Source organism: Haliotis cracherodii, unplaced genomic scaffold, assembly GCF_022045235.1.
Source record: "Haliotis cracherodii isolate W230 unplaced genomic scaffold, xgHalCrac1.p SCAF_7, whole genome shotgun sequence".
NCBI classification, from domain to species: Eukaryota; Metazoa; Mollusca; class Gastropoda; order Lepetellida; family Haliotidae; genus Haliotis; species Haliotis cracherodii.
In genome coordinates, this window is record NW_027266330.1 from 55,545,066 (window position 1) to 55,571,185 (window position 26,120).

At 40.9% G+C, this 26,120-nt stretch overlaps 1 protein-coding gene and 1 pseudogene across 4 annotated transcripts in view; one reads left to right on the plus strand and one right to left on the minus strand.

Moving 5' to 3' along the window:
- Nucleotides 1–26,120, minus strand: part of LOC139447220 (serine/threonine-protein phosphatase 6 regulatory ankyrin repeat subunit B-like) — a 50,993-nt gene that overhangs the window by 15,263 nt on the left and 9,610 nt on the right. The window contains exon 1 of one of the 4 annotated variants that reach the window (XM_071228450.1): nt 23,191–23,278. The exons of the other annotated variants lie outside the window; for them this stretch is intronic. The gene's annotated coding sequence lies outside the window, so the exon portion shown is untranslated. Of the gene's footprint in view, nt 1–23,190; nt 23,279–26,120 lie in introns of those variants that run through there. 4 annotated transcript variants of the gene reach the window in all.
- On the plus strand, nt 9,440–20,900 carry LOC139449021 (uncharacterized; annotated as a pseudogene).

Genomic DNA, 26,120 nt, shown 5'->3' on the forward strand with positions numbered 1-26,120 from the left:
GCCACACATGGGTACAATACTCCACATGAGTACAATACCCCACATGGGTACAATGCCACAAATGGGTACAATGCCACACATGGGTACAATGCCACACATGGGTACAATGCTCCACATGGGTACAATGCCCCACATGGGTAGAATGCCCCACATGGGTACAATGCCCCACATGGGTACAATGCTCCACATGGGTGCAATGCTCCACATGGGTACAATGCCACACATGGGTACAATGCCACACATGGGTACAATGCAACACATGGGTACAATACCCCACGTGGGTACAATGCCCCACATGGGTACAATGCCACACATCGGTACAATGCCACACATCCGTACAATGCCCCACATGGGTACACTGCCACACATCGGTACAATGCCACACATCGGTACAATGCCCCACATGGGTACAATGCTCCACATTGGGTACAATGCTCCACATGGGTACAATGCCCCTCAGTGTTACAATGCCCCACATGGGTACAATGCCCCACATGGGTACAATGCTCCACATGGGTACACTGCTCCACATGGGTACAATGCCACACATGGGTACAATGCTCCACATGGGTACAATGCCCCACATGGGTACAATGCTCCACATGGATACAATGTTCCACATGGGTACAATGCCACAAATGGGTACAATGCCACACATGGGTACAATGCAACACATGGGTACAATGCTCCACATGGGTACAATGCCCCACATGGGTAGAATGCCCCACATGGGTACAATGCTCCACATGGGTACACTGCTCCACATGGGTGTAATGCTCCACATGGGTACAATGCTCCACATGGGTACAATGCTCCACATGGGTACAATGCCCCACATGGGTACAATGCTCCACATGGGTACAATGCTCCACATGGGTAAAATGCAACACATGGGTACAATGCAACACATGGGTACAATGCCCCACATGGGTACAATGCCCCACATGGGTACAATGCTCCACATGGGTACAATGCTCCACATGGGTACAATGCCCCACATGGGTACAATGCTCCACATGGGTACAATGCTCCACATGGGTACAATGCAACACATGGGTACAATGCAACACATGGGTACATTACCCCACATGGGTACAATGCTCCACATGGGTACAATGCCACACATGGGTACAATGCTCCACATGGGTACAATGCTCCACATGGGTACATTACCCCACATGGGTACAATGCTCCACATGGGTACAATGCCCCACATGGGTACAATGCTCCACATGGGTACAATGCAACACATGGGTACAATACCCCACATTGGTACAATGCTCCACATGGGTACAATGCCACACATCGGTACAATGCCCCACATGGGTACACTGCCACACATGGGTACAATTCCCCACATGGGTACAATGCTACACATGGGTACAATGCAACACATGGGTACAATACTCCACATGGATACAATGCAACACATCGGTACAATGCCCCACATGGGTACAATGCTCCACATGGGTACAATGCAACACATTGGTACAATACCAAACATGGGTACAATGCTACACATGGGTACAATGCAACACATGGGTACAATGCTCCACATGGGTACAATGCAACACATTGGTACAATACCAAACATGGGTACAATGCTACACATGGGTACAATGCAACACATGGGTACAATGCTCCACATGGGTACAATGCCCCACATGGGTACAATGCTCCACATGGGTACAATGCCCCACATGGGTACACTGCCACACATGGGTACAATGCCACACATGGGTACAATGCAACACATGGGTACAATACCCCACGTGGGTACAATGCCCCACATGGGTACAATGCCACACATCGGTACAATGCCACTCATCGGTACAATGCCCCACATGGGTACACTGCCACACATCGGTACAATGCCACACATCGGTACAATGCCCCACATGGGTACAATGCTCCACATTGGGTACAATGCTCCACATGGGTACAATGCCCCTCAGTGTTACAATGCCCCACATGGGTACAATGCCCCACATGGGTACACTGCTCCACATGGGTACACTGCTCCACATGGGTGCAATGCTCCACATGGGTACAATGCTCCACATGGGTACAATGCTCCACATGGGTACAATGCCCCACATGGGTACAATGCTCCTAATGGGTACAATGCTCCACATGGGTACAATGCCACACATAGGTACAATGCAACACATGGGTACAATGCCCCACATGGGTACAATGCCCCACATGGGTACAATGCTCCACATGGGTACAATGCTCCACATGGGTACACTGCCCCACATGGGTACAATGCTCCACATGGGTACAATGCTCCACATGGGTACAATGCAACACATGGGTACAATGCAACACATGGGTACAATGCCCCACATGGGTACAATGCCCCACATGGGTACAATGCTCCACATGGGTACAATGCTCCACATGGGTACAATGCCACACATGGGTACAATGCTCCACATGGGTACAATGCTCCACATGGGTACATTACCCCACATGGGTACAATGCTCCACATGGGTACAATGCCCCACATGGGTACAATGCTCCACATGGGTACAATGCAACACATGGGTACAATACCCCACATGGGTACAATGCTCCACATGGGTACAATGCCACACATCGGTACAATGCCCCACATGGGTACAATGCTCCACATTGGGTACAATGCTCCACATGGGTACAATGCAACACATGGGTACAATGCCCCACATCGGTACAATGCTCCACATGGGTAGAATGCCTCACATGGGTACACTGCCCCACATGGGTACAATGCTCCACATGGGTACAATGCTCCACATGGGTACACTGCCACACATGGGTACAATGCCACACATGGGTACAATGCTCCACATGGGTACAATGCCCCACATGGGTACAATGCTCCACTTGGATACAATGTCCCACATGGGTACAATGCTCCACATGGGTACAATACCCCACATGGGCACAATGCTCCACATTAGTACAATGCCACACATGGGTACAATACTCCACATGAGTACAATACCCCACATGGGTACAATGCCACAAATGGGTACAATGCCACACATGGGTACAATGCCAAACATGGGTACAATGCTCCACATGGGTACAATGCCCCACATGGGTAGAATGCCCCACATGGGTACAATGCCCCACATGGGTACAATGTTCCACATGGGTACAATGCTCCACATGGGTACAATGCCACACATCGGTACAATGCCACACATGGGTACAATGCAACACATGGGTACAATACCCCACGTGGGTACAATGCCCCACATGGGTACAATGCCACACATCGGTACAATGCCACACATCGGTACAATGCCCCACATGGGTACACTGCCACACATCGGTACAATGCCACACATCGGTACAATGCCACACATGGGTATAATGCTCCACATTGGGTACAATGCTCCACATGGGTACAATGCCCCTCAGTGTTACAATGCCCCACATGGGTACAATGCCCCACATGGGTACAATGCTCCACATGGGTACAATGCTCCACATGGGTACAATGCCACACATGGGTACAATGCTCCACATGGGTACAATGCTCCACATGGGTACAATGCTCCACATGGATACAATGTCCCACATGGGTACAATGCTCCACATGGGTACAATACCCCACATGGGTACAATGCGCCACATTGGTACAATGCCACACATGGGTACAATACTCCACATGAATACAATACCCCACATGGGTACAATGCTCCACATGGGTACAATGCCACAAATGGGTACAATGCCACACATCGGTACAATGCTCCACATGGGTAGAATGCCTCACATGGGTACACTGCCCCACATGGGTACAATGCTCCACATGGGTACAATGCTCCACATGGGTACACTGCCACACATGGGTACAATGCCACACATGGGTACAATGCTCCACATGGGTACAATGCCCCACATGGGTACAATGCTCCACTTGGATACAATGTCCCACATGGGTACAATGCTCCACATGGGTACAATACCCCACATGGGCACAATGCTCCACATTAGTACAATGCCACACATGGGTACAATACTCCACATGAGTACAATACCCCACATGGGTACAATGCCACAAATGGGTACAATGCCACACATGGGTACAATGCCACACATGGGTACAATGCTCCACATGGGTACAATGCCCCACATGGGTAGAATGCCCCACATGGGTACAATGCCCCACATGGGTACAATGTTCCACATGGGTACAATGCTCCACATGGGTACAATGCCACACATCGGTACAATGCCACACATGGGTACAATGCAACACATGGGTACAATACCCCACGTGGGTACAATGCCCCACATGGGTACAATGCCACACATCGGTACAATGCCACACATCGGTACAATGCCCCACATGGGTACACTGCCACACATTGGTACAATGCCACACATCGGTACAATGCCCCACATGGGTATAATGCTCCACATTGGGTACAATGCTCCACATGGGTACAATGCCCCTCAGTGTTACAATGCCCCACATGGGTACAATGCCCCACATGGGTACAATGCTCCACATGGGTACAATGCTCCACATGGGTACAATGCCACACATGGGTACAATGCTCCACATGGGTACAATGCTCCACATGGGTACAATGCTCCACATGGATACAATGTCCCACATGGGTACAATGCTCCACATGGGTACAATACCCCACATGGGTACAATGCGCCACATTGGTACAATGCCACACATGGGTACAATACTCCACATGAATACAATACCCCACATGGGTACAATGCTCCACATGGGTACAATGCCACAAATGGGTACAATGCCACACATGGGTACAATGCCACACATGGGTACAATGTTCCACATGGGTACAATGCCCCACATGGGTAGAATGCCCCACATGGGTACAATGCCCCACATGGGTACAATGCTCCACATGGGTACAATGCTCCACATGGGTACAATGCCACACATGGGTACAATGCCACACAAGTGTACAATGCAACACATGGGTACAATACCCCACGTGGGTACAATGCCCCACATGGGTACAATGCCACACATCGGTACAATGCCACACATCGGTACAATGCCCCACATGGGTACACTGCCACACATCGGTACAATGCCACACATCGGTACAATGCCCCACATGGGTACAATGCTCCACATTGGGTACAATGCTCCACATGGGTACAATGCCCCTCAGTGTTACAATGCCCCACATGGGTACAATGCCCCACATGGGTACAATGCTCCACATGGGTACAATGCTCCACATGGGTACAATGCCACACATGGGTACAATGCCACAGATGGGTACAATGCAACACATGGGTACAATACCCCACGTGGGTACAATGTCCCACATGGGTACAATGCTCCACATTGGTACAATGCCACACATCGGTACAATGCCCCACATGGGTACAATGCTCCACATTGGGTACAATGCTCCACATAGGTATAATGCCCCTCAGTGGTACAATGCCCCACATGGGTACAATACCTCACATGGGTACAATGCCCCACATGGGTACAATGCCCCTCATGGGTACAAGGTCCCACATGGGTACAATAACCCACATTGGTTCAATACCTCACATGGGAACAATGCCCCACATGGGTACAATACTCCACATGGGTACAATACCTCACATGGGTACAATCCCCCACATGAGTACAATGCCCCACATGGGTACAATACTCCACATGGGTACAATACCTCACATAGGTACAATGCCCAACATGGGTACAATGCCCCTCATGGGTACAATGTCCCACATGGGTACAATACCCCACATGGGAACAATACTCCACATAGGTACAATACCCCACATGGGAACAATGCCCCAATTGGGTACAATGCCCATCATGGGAACAATGCCCCACATGGGTACAATGCCCATCATGGGTACAATACCCCACAAGGGTACAATACCCTACATGGGTTCAACGCCCCACATGAGTACAATACCCAACATGGGAAAAAATGCCAAACATGGGAACAATACCCCACATGGGTACAATATCCCACATGGGTACAATGCCCCACATGGGTACAATACCCCACATGGGCACAATACCCCACATGGGTACAATACCTCACATTGGTACAATGCCCTACATGGGTACAATACCCCACATAGGTACAAGGCTCCACATGGGTACAATACCCCATATGGGTACAATACCCCACATGGGTACAAGGCCCTACATGGGTACAATACCCCACATGGGTACAGTACCCCACATGGGTACAATGCCCCACATGGGTACAATGCCCCACATGGGTACAATGCCCAACATAGGTACAGTACCCCACATGGAAATACCCCATCAGCCATTACCCCACACCTAGAAGGTTAATACCCGACACCCAAATATTTCATTTAGTTACGTTTGTAAGGAGAGTGAGAACAATTTATTCAATGACATTGGTATTGTTGTGTTTTGTAACACGTCAGTGTGATCGTGGTCCTGTGTTTAGAGAGAGGGATAAATTGCTGAGTTTAAACTTTAATGACGGATGCAACACCTCAGGATGATGTCGGATGTTTTTTTCTAGCAATTTAAACTAATTCATTGAGAATTGTTCTATAAATTACCTTAGGAGACACTGGAAACAGATAGTTCCTGATTTAGACAACATATCACTTTGAGCTGACCATACCGAGCAACTGACGAAAGTTAAAGGGGCACTGATCTAACGCAATTCTTTGGACTGGTTGTTGCCTTTGTTATTGTTTTCCCCCCCGTGAGTACCCGGATGATACGCAACGCAACTGAGCGTGACCAGAGACTGGGCTACCGTCTGCATGGACAGCTAAATAAACTTGGAGGCTTGAGGCAATATTGGTTTTACGTATTTTTGCATTAACACTGATTGGTTAACTGTGATCTATAAATATTTCGACAAAAGGCGCATGTTAATTAATTTCTTCAGCCTAAACAAACAGACAAAAAGAACGACGGAGCTCATCGGATGTCGTCATTTGGAAATACCCCAGATTGTTATAGTTTAATACTAAAAAAAGTATCCATGCAGTGAAAGCATTTTCGGATTTCGGATTGCGTCGATAATAAGATTACTACTCCCTTGTTGTCATCCACGTTTTCTCGTATAAACTACACTTGTGTATTTGTCGTCAATCACTTGATGCTCAGTTAATGAATTTATTACAGGTACAATTAGTGGTAGCACCACTTAGAATACCTGACAAAGGTTCCCATTTGGCATTTATTGTGTCTGGGGTAATTATTCAATCTAAATCCAGGTTTGAAGTGAGTTGAAAAGTGTGTTATGTAATATGCACGTGGCAGCCCAGCAAGAGATGAATGATCAGTTGATTTACATTTTTTGTAAATCAACGGATCGTACGTAGTCATCAAAGGATTAACAGAAAATACGTTGATTGATTAATCACTGTTATCTTGCACAGTGGATATGTCAAAGTGAGTGTTTACATGTCTAGGTTTACTAAAACGAAGGGAATACACTCATATCATGGCGTGAAGTGCCGATTTTAAAACAACATACTTTGTTTAAAGGGTTAACTGATAATACGTTGATTGATCATTGTTAGCAATCACTCAATAGTTTTTTTAGGAACCGTGGACGTTATGAAAATAGTTGTCACGTGGGCTTTCTCAGCCGACCCTTGAGACTTGACACCTATGTGAAACACCTGAAACAATCTCAGTGATCAGTTGAGAAACGAACACGGGTTATAATATCCCGAAACGATGTATATCTTTGAAAATATTTGCTTGTTACAGAGACACGTGACATCGAATAAGTTTCTTTGTACAGCTGCAGACGAGTGGGATATTGTTCCCTTGTGTGGATATTCACGGATACATTCCTCGAACAAGGAAGCTCCTAAAATTTATACACATAAATTTGGTAGGTTGTAATTATGGTATTTGCATTTTGTTTTCCTTCATTTGAATCGATTCGTTCTTGCTTCTCTACGTCTTGGTTGGGAAATTCTTCAATGCGCAATAAACGTTGTTTTCACAGGTCTTTTCCTTTGTGTATATTACCGTCAATTTGTAAAATGTGATTCTCTCAGGCAATTTATAAAATGTGTAAATATTTCAGTCATTTTGACTAAAAAATCTGTCCAGATTGATTAAGACGATCAAAAGGGCCTACAAACATTACAGATTATTATGTAGGATTTAAAGCCAAACAACATAGAAATGTACTTTTAAACGTAACATTTTCAGTCTCTTGGTGATGACATTAAACATCAAAATGTTTGGAATTCGTTATCATAATAATACAGATGGAAATGTGTTTCAGTAACTTTGTAAAATAACTGAATATTTAGACGTTTAATAAATTTGTTACACATTTTGACAGTAAAAAATATACACACAATAAAAAAGCAATGCTCAGGTGAAATATTTACTTTGTGTTGCAAGTCGAAATAGTGTAAACAAAAATCGCAAAATTACCAAGCAAGTGACTTATCCAAACTTCGTCACCATTACCGATGCTACCCACAAAGATACCTACATTTCCTTATTATCTCGAAAACTGTATTTCATCTTGTTGATCAATGTGACCATACGCCCTTATTACTACACATAAAAGTGACTAATGCGCTTACGAATGGCGCAGCAGAGGTCGCGAACTAGTCTAGATTTCTGCTATACATCCGGGTACTCACTGGGAAAAAACAATAACAAAGGCAACAACCAGTCACGGGGAATTGCGTGAATTCAGTGCCCCTTTAATAATGAATGAAAACTAACAAGTTTGAAGTAAGAAATATGTGATGATTTATTTTCAATAGTCCCCAGGAAAAAAGTAGTTCCTTTTCAAATGCATTTGGAGAAAAGTCTTCTTATTACAAGAAATAAAGATGTATATAGATAAACATTACTCGTCTTTGCTTACACAGCTACCCAAAACCCCTGTCCCATTAAGCAACACGTCCTTAAAATAAACAAACAAATCATAAATCAGACCCACCCAAGGAAAAAAGGTAGTCCCTTTTCAAATGCATTTGGAGAATAGTCTTCTTATTACAAGAAATAAAGATGTATATAAAAAAAACATTACTCGTCTTCGCTAACACAGCTGCCCAAAACACCTGTCCCATTAAGCAACACATCCTTAAAATAAACAAACACATCAAATAATCAGACCCCTCAAAACCAGCAACCATATACGAGTCACACAATACGTCATAACACCAGGCGAAGAATTCCAACCTCTCACAGAAGAATCCTTGAATCAGCAGTTTGCTCCTACAATGGTCTCCAAGCAAATGGATATGAGCTTAAGGAACTTATCGCTCTAAACAAACTCCAAACACTTATCATAGCACTCCAAGAAATCCGCATATCCTCTAAAAATATCTTCAGATTTCCAGGCTTCAATTGTCTTCGAATAACACGGGAGTAGTTATGTTCGATGTTATGGTAGCCGAACGAATTTATGGGAGCAGGAAGTGGTTCTGCGCATGCGCAAGATGGCTGCACTTCCGGTTCCAGGGGAGGGCGTGTGCGCATCACAACAGCCTGAGGTTGATCTGAGGTGAATACTCCCTGACTCATGTTCTTGGAAGAGTTACCTCATTTGCCAACTCAATAACGAAAGTAGAAGTCACTGCTGAGGTGGAGAGCGGATACAATCACACATACCTGTCCTTATGACTTTCACTTAACGTTTAAACATTTACCCACTTATATAAATTGTTTGATGAGGGGTAAGCATAAGTGTTGTCAAACATCCTGCTGATAATATATTTACTTTGATCACCCGTTTGTGAACAAATCGGTTATGTTTGTTTCTTGATAGTATTAGCTAAGTTGAATGTAACTGGTGCCATTTTGATTTTTTTTTCTAAATCTATTTGTTTGCAATCGACAGACTTGACAGACCCATATATCCCCTAAATAGATATGCATAAAAACTAAAATATACCTACAGATCTCTCAATAACAATGCATTCAATGCATAGGAAAACTTGGAAATACATCCCTTCATGTTTTTTATCGATTGTTCCAAGAATAATTCAACGATTTTCTCTGCCGCTCCTCATAATAGGGTGATGTAAAGCATATATATAACCACAGCCATTTTGGGGAAAGAGTGCGGAAAATCAATAGGGGTAGTAGGTATTTTCATGTAGCAACATTAAAAACAACACATCAACACAAATACAGTATCGTTCTTAAGGAATGTTTTGTCTCCGATCTGTAAGCTTTGTTTATGATATTATTACAGATGTGTTTTTGACAGACCCGCATATTTAATGATTTCTCTTACATATTTTCCCTGTACTCAAAATCGACTTGCCTTGTGCTATTCCCTGGAAGTTATTGATTATGCACAGGTTAACGATGAAACTTGCGCAATGTATCACACGTGACTGTATTGATCGGTTAGTGTCCTGGTAACCGAGGTGTTTGTGTTGACTTTGAAATCATTAAATTTGCGCGTCTGTCGAAAATACATGACATTGTGTAATTATATTATGAACAAAGCTTACAGATCGGAGAATATATATTCATTTGGAACGATACTGTATTTGTTGGTTTAGTGGTTTACTATAACAATACACCACAGTTTACGTTACTGATAAAGGCGAAGGATATACTGGTTGACTGTCTGTACAACATGCGCTATAAGTTATAAGATTGTACCGGCTTTGTCAGCGTACCTAGCAGGTTAGTTAAGGGAAGATCAGTTGAAAAAGAACGCTGTTACGAGGCATGGTGAAGCAAAGGTGTTTACCTCAAAACCACTCGCACAATTGATTTACTAAACAATCCAACTGCAGTAAAGAAGAATGTATTAATACCACAATACAAACAATTCATTACAACAACATGGCATTATTAATATGCAAAGTCATAATCACAAGTCGTATGATTCTCCAAATCCACATCAGACATCGCTATTCAAAATGGTACTGTAACCAGGGGTAACACACCCGGTTTTTATTTTATGTCTTTAATAAATAACTATAAAGAAAATCTTTTAATTTTTAAAAGAAAGGTAATTGGACATACAAACTTGTTTTACTTAGTGTATATGAATGTACTCGAGCTGTGTCAAACTAGGAGCGCAAGTAGCAAAGAATTTATGTGATTAAAATATGGAAAAGACGACAAGGGACAGTATACCTGAAAGAGATGGTATATCTCGGGTCTTTGTTGGAATCAAAAGATGACAAGATACAATGCGATATATTTACGAGGGACTGGTAGAGTAAGTGTGGGATTAAGGCACAGGTCGCGTAGTTGGTAGTTTGGGAAGGTCTCAAAAGGGGGATAAATGGTATTGGCCGAGGGAACCAGATCCAAACCTTGTAGAAGTCACTAAGTGGATGGTTAATTAATCAATCTTGGGCTTGATAAGTTGAGTTACAAGGAGCAGACTGGTACGGGCCAGTGTTACTAGCGCTCTATGACGTCACGTTAATTAATCTTGGAAGATGAGAGAGGAAAGGTTGAGAGTATAACGGGATGGAAATCGGATATCGGACAGAACGGTTTGTGGGACAGAAAAAGACAGGTCGAAGGTCATTGTGCTTCCAGTTGCAGATGTCATCATATCTCAATTGCTGTGATCAGTGCTCATGATGTCAATCACAGGATTGTATGGACCAGACTCGATTATTTACAGACCACCGTCATATAGGTGGAATATTGCTGAGTGCAGCGTTAAACAACAAACAAACAGACAAACATTATAGATAAAACAGGGAGAGGCAACTCTTGAGGCTGTGTCACATCACTTTACAAACACCACTGCCCTTCTAAAACAATCACACGTGTTTTAAAATGCTTTGTCGATAAGCTACCAACTTTAACTGAAAACAGCTACTCCCTTGAATCAATCAGATCATAAGCTGTACATTCATTTACATAACAAGCAATTCTCCCAACTGAAATCCCCTTACCTCAAGTCAAGTCTAATTGCACCTTATATCCTGGTCAACACATAAAAGTATACACCCTATACTTGAACATACTTTAAACATCCGCTGTCCTTATTAATATAAATACGGTAGCCCAATCCCTCGTCACACTCAGTTGCGTCAGACAGAAAAATAAACTCACGGCAGATGATGAGCTCAAGCAGGCAGTGTCAGATACCGAGGTAAGCCTACAAGTCAGGACCTAGTGCTCCTTCAAATGAAACTGTGTTCCCATCGTACAACAGAGTAAATTCTAGTTGTTCCTATCCACAAAATGTAGAAGCTCGTTGGTGATCAAGTCTACACAAACACCTCGGTTACCAGGACACTAACCGATCAATATAGTCACGTGTGATACATTGCGCAAGTTTCATTGTCAACCTGTGCATAATCACTTACTTCCAGGGAATAGCACAAGGCAAGTCGATGATTTTGAGTACAGGAAAAATATGTAAGAGAAATCATTAAATATGCGGGTCTGTCAAAAATACATCTGATATTATTTCTTTCGTTTGAGGTACGAATAAGAAAGAAATTACTTTCTCCTACCGTAGGAAAATACAACATGGTGTTGTGTAATAGTAGAGGGCGCTTATGTATAGAGTGGTCATTCTCGCTTGCAGTGCACCACTGAAAACTTTACTTTTGTTATGGAAGCCCAAACACCTATCAACGACAAGTTAGACGCCATTTTGAAACAGCTGAATTCATCTTAAGAAGAGATAGCGAAAAGTATAGATTAACGATTAGATCTTAGAGTTGCTGGTTTAAGAGAAGAATTCTCAAAAACAAGCAAGGAGTTACAGAAACTGAAAGCAGAAAAAAATTACTTATGGTCACGTGAGGGCAATCGCATTCAATATTCTTTTAATGAAGAGACTTTAGAGACATTTAAACAAATTGAATTTGGAATTCAGTACGGTAAGAGTGATTACGTATCTGAGTTAGTCAAGAACGAGATAGATAGGATCGAGAACAGAAACAAACACATAAAGATTGCAGATTCGTCCGAGGGAGGCTGGGAGACTGTGAGAAACTACGTGTCCAGTGAATTGGCTGACGACTCCGACGATGACCGTCGCATCACGAGGGCCGAGAACAAAGCCATCAAGAAAATCAAGGCCAAAAACGCACGTAATGCACGTGCGCGTCCATATAGGTATGGATCACGACCCATTCCAGCGTCAACAGCGGTCAGCGACAGCATGCACGGTCAGTCTGCTGCTGGTGGTTCTCAACTTTTTCGTGCCCGTGGAGGTCAGAGGTCAACAGGGGCCTGCTTTCACTGTGGTGACTTCTCGAATTGGAGACGACATTGTCCACTCGCCAACGGCCACACCCAGCACAAGCTCAACTCAGACAAACAATCAACGAGGTGAAAGTCATCACGGAGAAGACGGGACAAAAGTTAAGTGTAGTTTTGAATCTTCTTCACTCAATAATGATACATTTAGAATTACAACCGATTATTATGAGTATAAGCAGGGTCAGGCTTAGATTTGCGTGAAGAATAGACTTAAAGAGAATGTTTCTTTTTGCAAGTATATCGGAGCAACAGATTTTGTGTTAGAAATTATTTAAAACGGGTACAAGATCCCGTTTTACTCGACTCCTCCAATGATGGATGAGAGAAATAACAGATCTGCTATTAAAAAACAGTGACTTTGTTGATTCGGCCATTCAAGATTTAGTACATAAAGGTCTCGTACATGTTTGTGACGTAAAACCTCATATAGTGAGCCCTCTATCAGTCGCTACACAATCGTCAGGGAGGAAAGAACTTATTCTAGACTTATCTATTATAAATAAACATATCTGGAAAGCTTCAGTGAAGTATGAAGATTGGACATCAGCTTTGATGTATATTGAAAAAGGAGATTGGTTATCAAAATTTGACATTCATTCTGCCTATCATCATATAGACATTTAGCCTGCACATACTGACTTTTTAGGATTTGCGTGGGGAGAAGGTCAGAATCGCATATTCTACAAATTTCTAGTTTTAGCCTTTGGCTTAACAACCGCCCCATATGTTTTTACGAAAGGTAATTGGTTAAATACTGGCAGTTTCAAGGTCATAAGGTTGTAACGTTTTTGGATGATGGAATTGTGTCTGATAAAACGAAAGATTGTGCAGTGTCTACAAGTGGTTCTATAAAGAATGACTTAATCAAATCAGGATTTGTTCCGAAAGTAGAAAAATCTTTTTGGGAGCCTCAACAATGCATTGAGTCGTTGGGTCTTATCATTGAAACTAAAAGTATGTCTTTGACTGTTCCGGCCAGAAGATTGGAAAAAGTTCTGAAAATGATAGATCGTTTGTTAGACATAGGCGTTCGAAGGAAGGTTTCTGTGAGAGATGTTGCATCAGTGATTGGTCAAATTATTTCTATGAAAATGGTTACAGGCTCAGTGTGTCAATTGATGACTCGGTTTATGAGTATGCAAACATTAGATGTATCATCATGGAACGCAAGTATCAGATTGAATGAAGTTAGTTTGCGCCAGTTAGAGTTTTGGAAAAGTAACATTCATAAGCATCCACAATGTACTTTATCAGAAACACAAGGTGTGACTCCTGTTGTATATAGCGATGCAAGTGCTTCGGGATATGGTGGTTACTGTGGTCAATATGGAAACCAGAGGGCTCAAGGTCAATGGTCATGTGACGAGGCAGAACAAAGTTCAACTTGGAGAGAATTAACAGCGGTTAAGTTTGTATTACATGCTTTATCCAGATTTCTAACATCCCAGAGGGTAAAATGGTTTACCGATAACAGCAATGTGGAATCCATAGTGTCTAAAGGAAGTATGAAAGCAGATTTGCAGGAAATTGCTTTAGAGATATTTGATTTACGTGTGTCACATGCTATTCATATGGAGATTCAATGGATACCCAGATCAGAGAATCAGAAGGCAGATGATATCAGTAGGATTGTAGATTATGATGATTGGGGTATAGCTACCCACATTGTCAATGAGCTCGAACAAAAATTGGATAAATGTGACATCGATAGATTTGCCACGTATTACAACTGTAAAGCTGTCAGATTCTGTTCAAGGTTTTGGAATCCTGGGTGTGAATACATCGATGCGTTCACACAGAGTTGGGATAGTGTAACTAACTGGGTAGTTCCCCCTGTGTACCTCGTGAGTAGAGTGTTGAAACACATGAAATGGTCAAAAGCGAAAGGTACTTTGATAGTTCCGGCATGGTATTCTGCAAATTACTGGCCATTATTGTGTCCTAATCTTCAAACCACAAGTGTTGGATCTCTGTTATCTACCGAGAGAAAGAGAGGCTAACGTGCCAGGTAGATGTCAAGGGGGAATATTTAGTATTGAGCATTTGCATTTTAACATGTTGGCGTTGAAAATGCTGACCAGATTACATACTTGTTAAATTGTGCTCGAGCTGATTCTACTAGCAGGAGGTACCATTACGGATTTAAAGCGTGGCAAAGGTGGGGTAATTCAAACAGCATATGTGTAGACGTTCCTGTTCAGCCTTTGCATTGTACTATTTATCTTGTTGTTGTAATGCAGCGTAATGATTCGTTTTCATCAGTTCAGACTGCGTTTTATAGCATACGCCATGTGCATATTTTGTTGGGACTGCCAAGTCCGACAGATATTTCTCTTGTTCGAAATGTTCTTGAGGCTGCTAAGAGAAAGCTTTCAAAACCCAAATGTAAAAAATATCCAATTACTGTAGATATTTTAGCGCAATTGGTTGATGTAAAGCAACACAGCAATTTTTTGCTTGAAGGATATTCGCATTGTTGCTATGAGTTTTGTTGCTTATGCCGGCTTTTTGAGATCTGCTGAGCTTCTCAATTTGAAGAATGTGATATTATTTTTTACGAATCTTATATGACAGTGTTTATTGACAAATCGAAAACTGATATGTATCGAGCTGGTGCCTGGTTATTAATAAGCAGAACAAGAGGGAAGCTATGCCCCGTTTCTTGGTTAGAAAAATATGTTGAAGCGGCTTGTATTGATAATGAGTCACAAGAGTATCTTTTGAGAAACTTATCAAAGTGTAAGACATCTTACGTCTTAAGAAAACAAAATTCAAGTATGTCATATACTCGTTTGAGGGAAGAGTTTATTGAAGCTTACAGATCGGAGACTAAACATTCATTAAGAACGATACTGTATTTGTTGATATGTTGTGTTTAATGTTGTTACCTGTAAATACCGAACATCTCAATTGGTTTTCCCCATTCTTTAAACACACAATTAAAATATTTTCTTGTGTAATATTCAAGCATAAAGGGCAATACTTGAAATACCAATTGCAAAACGTCAACAATGTGAACTGTAGGGGACAATTAGCAGAACCCAGTGCCTCACTTCACCATATCAGAAACGGCACCATATACCCGCACCAATTTAGTGGTTTACTATAACAATACACCACATTTTACGTTACTGATAAAGGCGAAGGATGTACTGGTTTACTGTCTGTACAACATACGCTATAAGTTTTAAGATTGTACCGGCTTTGTCAGCGTACCTAGCAGATTAGTTAAGGGAAGATCAGTTGAAAAAGAACACTGTTAAGAGGCAAGGCTGAAGCAAAGGCGTTTACCTCAAAACCACTCGCACAATTAAAATGGACATACTAAACAATCTAACTGCAGTTAAGAAGAATGTATTAATACCACAATACAAATAATTCATTACGACAATATGGCATTATTAATATGCAAAGTCATAATCACAAGTTGGCTTTATAAGTTGAGTTACAAGGAGCAGACTGGTACGGGCAAGTGTAATTAAGGGGTATATGACGTCACGTTAATTATTCGTGGAAGATGGGAGAGGATAGGTTGAGAATATAACGGGATGGGAAATCGGATATCGGACACAACGGTTTGCGGGACAGAAAAAGACAGGTCGGAGGTCATTGTGCTTCCAGTTGCAGATGTCATCATATCCCAATTGCTGTGATCGATGCTCATGATGTCAATCACAGGCTTGTATGGACTAGACTCGATTATTTACAGACCACCGTCATATAGGTGGAATATGCTGAGTGCAGCGTTAAACAACAAACACACAGACAAACATTATAGATAAAACAGGGAGAGGCAACTCTCGAGGCTGTGTCACATCACTTTACAAACACCACTGTCCTTCTACAAGGTACAGGTCAGGACCCACAGTGCTCCTTCAACTGTTCCCATCGAACAACAGAGTTTATTCTAGATCTTCCTATCCTCATAACGTAGAAGCTCGTCGGTGATCAAGTCTACACAAACACCTCGGTTACCAGGAGACCAAACAAGCCATATAGTCACGTGTGATACATTGCGCAAGTTTCATTGTCATCCTATATATAATCGATAACTTCCAGGGAATTGCACAAGGCAAGTCGATTTTGAGTACTGGGAAAATAGGAGAGAAATCACGAAACATGTGGGTCTGATAAAAATACATGTGTAATAATATGAATAAAGCTTACAGATCGGAGATTATATATTAATAAAGAACGAACTTGTTTTTGTTGACATGATGTTTTTAATGTTGGTACCTGAAAATACCTGACACCCCCATTGGTTTTTCCCACTCTTTCCCAGGAAATGGCTGTGGTTCTATTTATGATTTACATCACCCTATTATGAGGAGCCAGATAGAAAATCGAAAATCTAGCCTTGGAACAATCGATAAGAACATGAAGGGACGTATTACCAGGCTTATTTCATTTTCATATGGAATTCATTGTCATCTAGAGATCAGTAGGTATATTATAGTTTATATGCATATGTCTTTATGGGTTATAGGGTACACTTCAATCTGTTGATTCCGAACACATAGATCTAGAAAATATTTTCAAAATGGTACCCTTTACATTCAACGTACATGATAGTATTAAGAGTGAGTGAGTTGGGTTTAACGCCGCTTTTAACAGTATTCCAGTTATATCACAGCATACCACTTCGGTGAAACCTACGAGCACAGGTATGGTGCTGACCGGGATTCGAACCCACAATCATAGGTTTCTTGCGTGCCCAAAGGACGCAACTCTGCACAGCGAATCGCTGCGCCTCTCACGACTGGGCCACCCGTGCTCCTTCTTTAATTAGTAACAATTAGGAACAACCAAAGTTCCTGAGAATATCCGCAATGTATACACAAATGTGAATACGTCACTGGAATGAGTGAGAACCACATTTGGAATGGAACTCGAGTCTGTGGCATGCTCAGCCAACACTTTACTGCAAGAACACCTTTGGCAAAAAACAACAACAACGCCACTGATTACAAAAGTTTGTTGTTTGAGACATCCAATGGACATGACCGTTGATACATGTCATCGATCCCAATTGCGTCCATCGATGCTCATCATATTAATCACTGGATTGTCTGGTCCAGATTCGATTATTTTACAGACCGCTGTCATATAGCTGGAATATTGCTGAGTGCGGCGTTAAACAACAAATCAATCAAATCAACCAAATAATTATATGTGTTCCAGTGGTACATGTTAATATCGAATATTCTGGAGTGAATCCAATGTTATAGAGTGAAACACAATGATCATCAGCTTCTCGTTGTCAATGGGCCACTGTGGTTTGGCTTTACAAATGTATTCCAGATGAATAAATTATATCGTCAACTTGAACGTTGATGTGCAGTGAACAAACACCACCACTTACATGTTAGCCGCAAAATATGTTTTGTTGTGACAACGATAGTCTCATGGTTCGTTGGTGTCTGTTGCTACGTTTCAACTGTATACACATTTCATAATATTGACTGTGAATAACCATGAACACAACACCGGAAAATATCAGGAAAGAATTATTATACATCATTCCGCTGCTGAACTGTACAAGGGGTGGTCGGGTAGCCTAGTGGTTAAAGCTTTCGCTCGTTACGCCGAAGACCGTGGTTCGATTCCCGACATGGGTACAATGTGTGAAGCCCATTTCTGGTGCCCCCCACCGTGATATTGTTGGAATATTGCTAAAAGCGGCATAAAACCATACTCACTCACTTATGAGGATATACTTTTAGCGTGTTCGCTAGTACACACTTGAATCAATGGAATAAAACTTAAGCATGTTATTTTCATGTAGGCAGAGTCCAATTAATGGAAGTATATTGATTTACTTACTTCAGTATATATCATCTGTTCAAGCTACAAAGATGTTTCAGAACAGGGAGGGGAAAAGTCCCATATAAACTTCATACCCCCCCCTAAAAAACCTCAAATGTACAGCGCGTGTGTTTTGTGCATTAAAACATTTTGGACTGTGTAGCTCCAAAAACTGTCAGTAAAAGAAGTCCGATAGCTTTGATTACAGGACATTCTAGAAATTCTTGTCTTGAGCCATGTGGTAAACACTTGACAGGAATGATAAATGGGACGTATTATCTTTCAATGTTGACCCAAACAGCAAATGGAAAGTTCACAATTCTACTAACACAATGCAGCAGAGATTGTCCAACTGGCATACCCTCATCCTGGTTCCTGTTCATCCATGGCAATATAGAAAGAAAAAGAGGATTGAGGGAAAGTAAGTTCTCTGAACTGGTGAACATTATCCGTAGGTACTGTCAAGCGAACAGTTATCACACTCTGTTTTGAGTATTGAAGAATAGGATGAAATTGCATACTGCATCAGGAACCATCATGAGAACACTGTTCAATGTGCGATATACTATAGGCATATGAATAAAAGAAATTGATAATTTGTCGTGCTTATGTTTCATTTGCCAGCTGTGTAAATGGGGATGTTTCATGATTTTGCCTCAGTTTAATAGCCACACTTATCTTATGAAACTATGCATTGCTTGGGCATCTCAGGAATATATAACACTTGTTTACTTAGCTCTGAGAACGTCTGATGACACATTGATCTGTTATGTCAAAGTCACAACCAGACAAAATGTTTGTTTGTGGTCTAACTCTTCCTTTGGGCAGGGGTCGAAGTTGGAAAAAAGGTCGTGCGTGACCTATATATACTACATTTTCCCCTAAATTGCCTTTTCTGCAGAAATCTTCGGAACTTTTATGCATATACTGGTTATATTATTTTCATATTTTTGTCAATGATATGTTGAATTCTACCAAAGGACTGCATGTTTGGTTTTTGTGCTGGATAGCTCTTTGAAATGTTTTTAAAATAGCCACACTGATATTGAAGGTCAAATTCACACTCAAAAGTGATAACTCATGAAGGGTTGAAGTGTAAGATCAAGGCAGTGGTTACAACTCCAGTGTCAAATTAACTCTCAATCTCTTTTAAAAAACGAATTCACAGTAACTGAGGAAGAGCTCACTGTAGTACCATAACACTAGGGTGAGATAAATTTCAATGAAGTTAGCATTTTTGATATAACAAGTACATGTACCGTTACAAATAGTCGCATTATCATCTCACTAGGACCAAAGGCCCAAGTGAGCACATTGTCAATGACTTTTTCTTTTTCTCAGTACAAACTGGAAGTCTGGACACGAAATTTAAGGATATCATTATACGAGAACTGATGTTTGTTCATTAAATACCATTAACATCTGAAAAGAACAATATATGAAATTGAACAATTGTCTTCTCCAAAAATGTTTTAGGAGAATATTTACCATTAAAGTAACACAGAATATTACAACAGCTATCTGTTATGCACAGGCTAACATTATTTACCAGAAACAAGACATGAAGAAAATTTGCATCCGGATACTTGCCGGAAACCTTCCGGAAACCTACCAGATGCCTTTAGCAACCTTCAAATTTCTTGGTATTTTCAATATAGTTTTTTTATGTGTTTCACACTTAAGTGAACAAAATGCACCCCCCAACTTTTGACATTTTCTTGGGAAGGTTTCCGGAAGATATCCGGGCCGGATCCAAAATGGGTAGGTATCCGGAAGGTTTCCGGAAGACAGAAACCTACACTTTTTTGGCTGTGGTCATTCTCGCTTGCAGTGCGCCACTGAAAACTTTACTTTTATTTATGATTGTTTCTAAGTTGCAGTATGTGCGGTTAACGGTGTTAACCATGATGGCCTCTCGCCCACGACAAGGTATGTCGCAAAAGATGGAGGCTTGTCGCCGTGAGAATATCGCAAACATGGAGGCTTGTCGCGATGAGAAATTGATTCCTGTCGCATGGAAACAGTAGCTCGTTGCTCATGATATTTTATTACCACTGATTATGGCTTGTTGCCTTTTGTAGGGCTCGTTGCAACGTATATTTGAAGCTCGTCGCGTTAATCGAGACTCGTCGTCAGTATTTGTATGTTGTCAATTTATTCAATGTCATATGTTAGATATTGTGTATATCATGGATGTGAATATGTAAATGTGATATTAATGTTGATTTAAACGGTGTGGTGTGGTGCACTGCATAGCAATCAAGAGAGTGTTGCGTTATTTGTTGTATTGGAAGGTGATATAAAGGAGAAAAATAATATCATAAACAAAGCTTACAGATCGGAGACTAAACATTCATTAAGAACGATACTGTATTTGTTGATATGTTGTTTTTAATGTTGTTACCTGTAAATACCGAGCATCTCAATTGGTTTTCCCCATTCTTTAAACACACAATTTAAAATAATTTCTTGTGTAATATTCAAGCATAAAGGGCAATACTTGAAATACCAATTGCAAAACGTCAACAATGTGAACTGTCGGGTACAATTAGCAGAACCCAGTGCCTTGCTTCACCATATTAGAAACAGCACCATATACCCGTACCCATTTAGTGGTTTACTATAACAATATAAGACATGTCATTGTTTAGGTGAAAAGATATATTCTCCATACACCACATTTTACGTTACTGATAAAGGAGAAGGATGTACTGGTTTACTGTCTGTACAACATGCACTATAAGTTTTAAGATTGTACCGGCTTTGTCAGCGTACCTAGCAGGTTAGTTAAGGGAAGATCAGTTGAAAAAGAACGCTGTTAAGAGACAAGGTGAAGCAAAGGCGTTTACCTCAAAACCACTCGCACAATTAAAATGGATTTACTAAACAATCTAACTGCAGTTAAGAAGAATGTATTAATACCACAATACAAATAAATTACGACAATATTGCATTATTAATATGCCAAGTCATAATCAGAAGTTGAATGATTCTCCAAATCCACAAGAGACATCGTTACTCAAAATGGTACTGTGACCTGGGGTTACACTCCAGGTTTTTATTTTATGTCATTAATAAATAATTGATAGAGAATGTTAGAATTTTTAAAAGAAACGTAATTGGACATGTAAACTTGTTTTACTTAGTGTATATGAATGTACTCGAGCTGTGTCAAACTAGGAGCGCAAGTAGCAAAGAATTTATGTGATTAAAATATGGAAAAGACGACAAGAGACAGTATACCTGAAAAAGATGGTATATCTCGGGTCTATGTAAGAATCAAATGATGACAGGATACAATGCAATTTATTTACGAGGGACTGGTAGAGTAAGTGTGGGAAGTAAGGCACGGGTGGCGTAGTTGGTAGTTTGGGAAGTGTTCAAAGGGGGGATAAATGGTATTGGCTGAGGGAACAAGGTCCAAACTGTGTAGAAGTCACTAAGCGGATGGTTAGTTAATCAATTTTGGGCTTGATAAGTTGAGTTACAAGGAGCAGACTGGTACGGGCCAGTGTAACTAGCGCTCTATGACGTCACGTTAATTAATCTTGGAGATGGGAGAGGAAAGGTTGAGAATATAACGGGATAGAAAATCGGATATCGGACACAACGGTTTGCGGGACAGAAATAGACAGGTCGGAGGTCATTGCGCTCCCAGTTACAGATGTCATCATATCCCAATTGCTGTGATCGATGCTCATGATGTCAATCACAGGATTGTATGGACCAGACTTGATTATTTACAGACCACCGTCATATAGGTGGAATATTGCTGAGTGCAGCGTTAAACAACAAACAAACAGACACACATTACAGATAAAACAGGGAGAGGCAACACTCGAGGCTGTGTCGCATCAACTTACAAACACCACTGCCCTTCTACAACAATCACAAGTGTTTTAAAATGATTTGCCGATAAGCTACCTACTTTAACTGAAAACAGCTACTCACTTGAATCAATCAGATCACAAGCTGTACATTCATTTACATAACAAGCAATTCACCCAACTGAAATCCTCTTACCTCAAGTCAAGTCTAATTTCACCTTATATCTTGGTCAACATATAAAAGTACACACCCTATACTTGAACATACTTTAAACATCCGCTTTCCTTATTAATTTACCTACGGTAGCCCAATCCCTCATCACACTCAGTTGCGTCAGACAGAAAAATAAACTCACGGTAGCTGATGATCTCACGCAGGCAGTTTACAGACAGCGAGGTAGGCCTACATGTCAGGACCTAGTGCTCCTTCAAGTGAAACAGTATGTTCTAGTTGTTCCTATCCACAAAATGTAGAAGCTCGTTGGTGATCAAGTCTACACAAACACTTTGGTTACCAGGAAACCAAACAATCAATATAGACACGTGTGATACAATGCGCAAGTTTCATTGTCAACCTGTGCATAATCAATTACTTCCAGGGAATAGCAGAAGGCAAATCGATGATTTTGAGTACAGGGAAAATATGTAAGTGAAATCATTAAATATGCGGGTCTGTCAAAAATACATCTGTAATAATATCATAAACAAAGCTTACAGATCGGAGACTATACATTCATTAAGAACGATACTGTATTTGTTGATATGTTGTTTTTAATGTTGTTACCTGTAAATACCGAGCATCTCAATTGGTTTTCCCCATTCTTAAAACACACAATTAAAATATTTTGTTGTGTAATATTCAAGCATAAAGGGCAATACTTGAAATACCAATTGCAAAACGTCAACAATGTGAACTGTCGGGAACAATTAGCAGAACCTAGTGCCTCGCTTCACCATATCAGAAACGGCACCATATACCCGCACCAATTTAGTGGTTTACTATAACAATATAAGACATGTCATTGTTTAGGTGAAAAGATATATTCTCCATACACCACATTTTACATTACTGACAAAGGCGAAGGATGTACTGGTTTACTGTCAATGCCCATCATGGGTACAATACCCCAAATGGGTACAATACCCCACAGGGGTACAATACCCTACATGGGTACAATACCCTACATGGGTACAATGCCCCACATGGGTACAATACCCCACATGCCAATACCCCATCAGCCATTACCCGACTCCTAGTAGGACAATACCCGACACCCAAATATTTTATTTAATTAGGTTGGTAAGGAGAGGGAGAACAATTTATTCAATGACATTGGTATTGTTGTGTTTTTTAACACGTCAGTGTGGTCGTGGTCTTGTGTTTGGAGGGTGGGATAAATTGCTAAGTTTATACTTTAATGACGGATGCAACACTTCAGGATGATGTCGGATGTTTTCTTCAAGCAATTTAAACTAATTCATTGAGAATTGTTCTATAAATTACCATAGGAGACACAGGAAACAGATAGTTCCTGATTTAGACAATATATCACTTTGAGCTGACCATACCGAGCAACTGACGAAAGTTAATTATGAATGAAAACTAACAAATTCAAAGTATAAATATGTGATGATTTATTTTCAATAGTTCCCAGGAAAAAAGTAGTTTCTTTTCAAATGCATTTGGAGAATAGTCTTCTTATTACAAGAAATATAGATATATATAAATAAACATTACACGTCTTTGCTTACACAGCTACCAAAAACACCTGTCCAATTAAACAACACGTCCTTAAAATAAACAAACACATCAAACAATCACACCCCTCAAAACCAGCAACCACATAACACAGTACGTCATAAGAAGAATTCCAACCTCTCACAGAAGAATCCCTGAATCAGCAGTTAGCTCCTGCAATTGCCTCTCTTGCCAACTCAATAACGAAAGTAGAAGTCACTGCTGAGGTGGAGAGCGGATACAATCACACATACCTGTCCTTATGACTTTCACTTAACTTTGAAACATTTACCCACTTACATAAATTGTTTGATGAGGAGTAAGCATAAGTGTTGTCAAACATCCTGCTGATAATATATTTACTTTGATCACCCGTTTGTGAACAAATCGATTATGTTTTGTTTCTTTATAGTATTAGCTAAGTTGAATGTATCTGGTGCCATTTTCAATATTTTTTCTAAATCTGTTTGTTTGCAATCGACAGACTTGACAGACCCATACATCCCCTAAATAGATATGCATAAAAACTATAATATACCTACAGATCTCTCAAAAACAATGCATTCCATGCATAGGAAAGCGAAATAAACTTGGTAATACATCCCTTCATGTTTTTATCGATTGTTCCAAGAATAATTCAACGATTTTCTCTGCCGCTCCTCATAATTGGGTGATGTAAAGCATATAACCACAGCCATTTCTTGGGAAAGAGTGCGGAAAATCAATAGGGGTGTTAGGTATTTCCGTGTAGCAACATTAAAAACAACAAATCAACAAATACAGTATCGTTCTTAATTAATGTATAGTCTCCGATCTGTGAGCTTTGTTTATGATATTATTACAGATGTATTTTTGACAGACGCGCATATTTAATGATTTCTCTTACATATTTTCCATGTACTCAAAATCATCGACTTGCCTTGTGCTATTCCCTGGAAGTAATTGATTATGCACAGGTTGACAATGAAACTTGCGTAATGTATCACACGCGACTATATTGATAAGTTAGTGTCCTGGTAACCGAGGTGTTTGTGTAGACTTTGACACAATCCTAATACTTACAGTGCATGTTGTATAGACAGTTAACCAGTACATCTTTCACCTTTATCAGTAAGGTAAAGTGTGGTGTATGGACAATACATCTTTTAGTCTAAAATATGACATGTCTAGTGTCAAGTCCTGACATCAGTGATGCTTACATTGTTTTAGTAAACCTCTTGATGAGTGCGGGTATATGGTGCCCTTTCTGATAACGTCACATGTGCCATCTGAAGCGAGGCAGTGGGATCGGCTCATTGCTCCCATCAGTTCACGTTGTTGACGTTTCGTAATCAGTATTAAAATGGTTGCCGTTGATGCTTGAATATTACACATGAAATATATTTTAGTTGTTTGTGTTTGACAAACGTCTGGTATGGAGATATCATTTGGCCTTTTTACGTGTGTGTTGAAATAAGTCAACACCAACACCTCGGTTACCAGGAAACCAAACAATCAATATAGTCACGTGTGATACATTGCACAAGTTTCATTGTCAACCATGTGTCA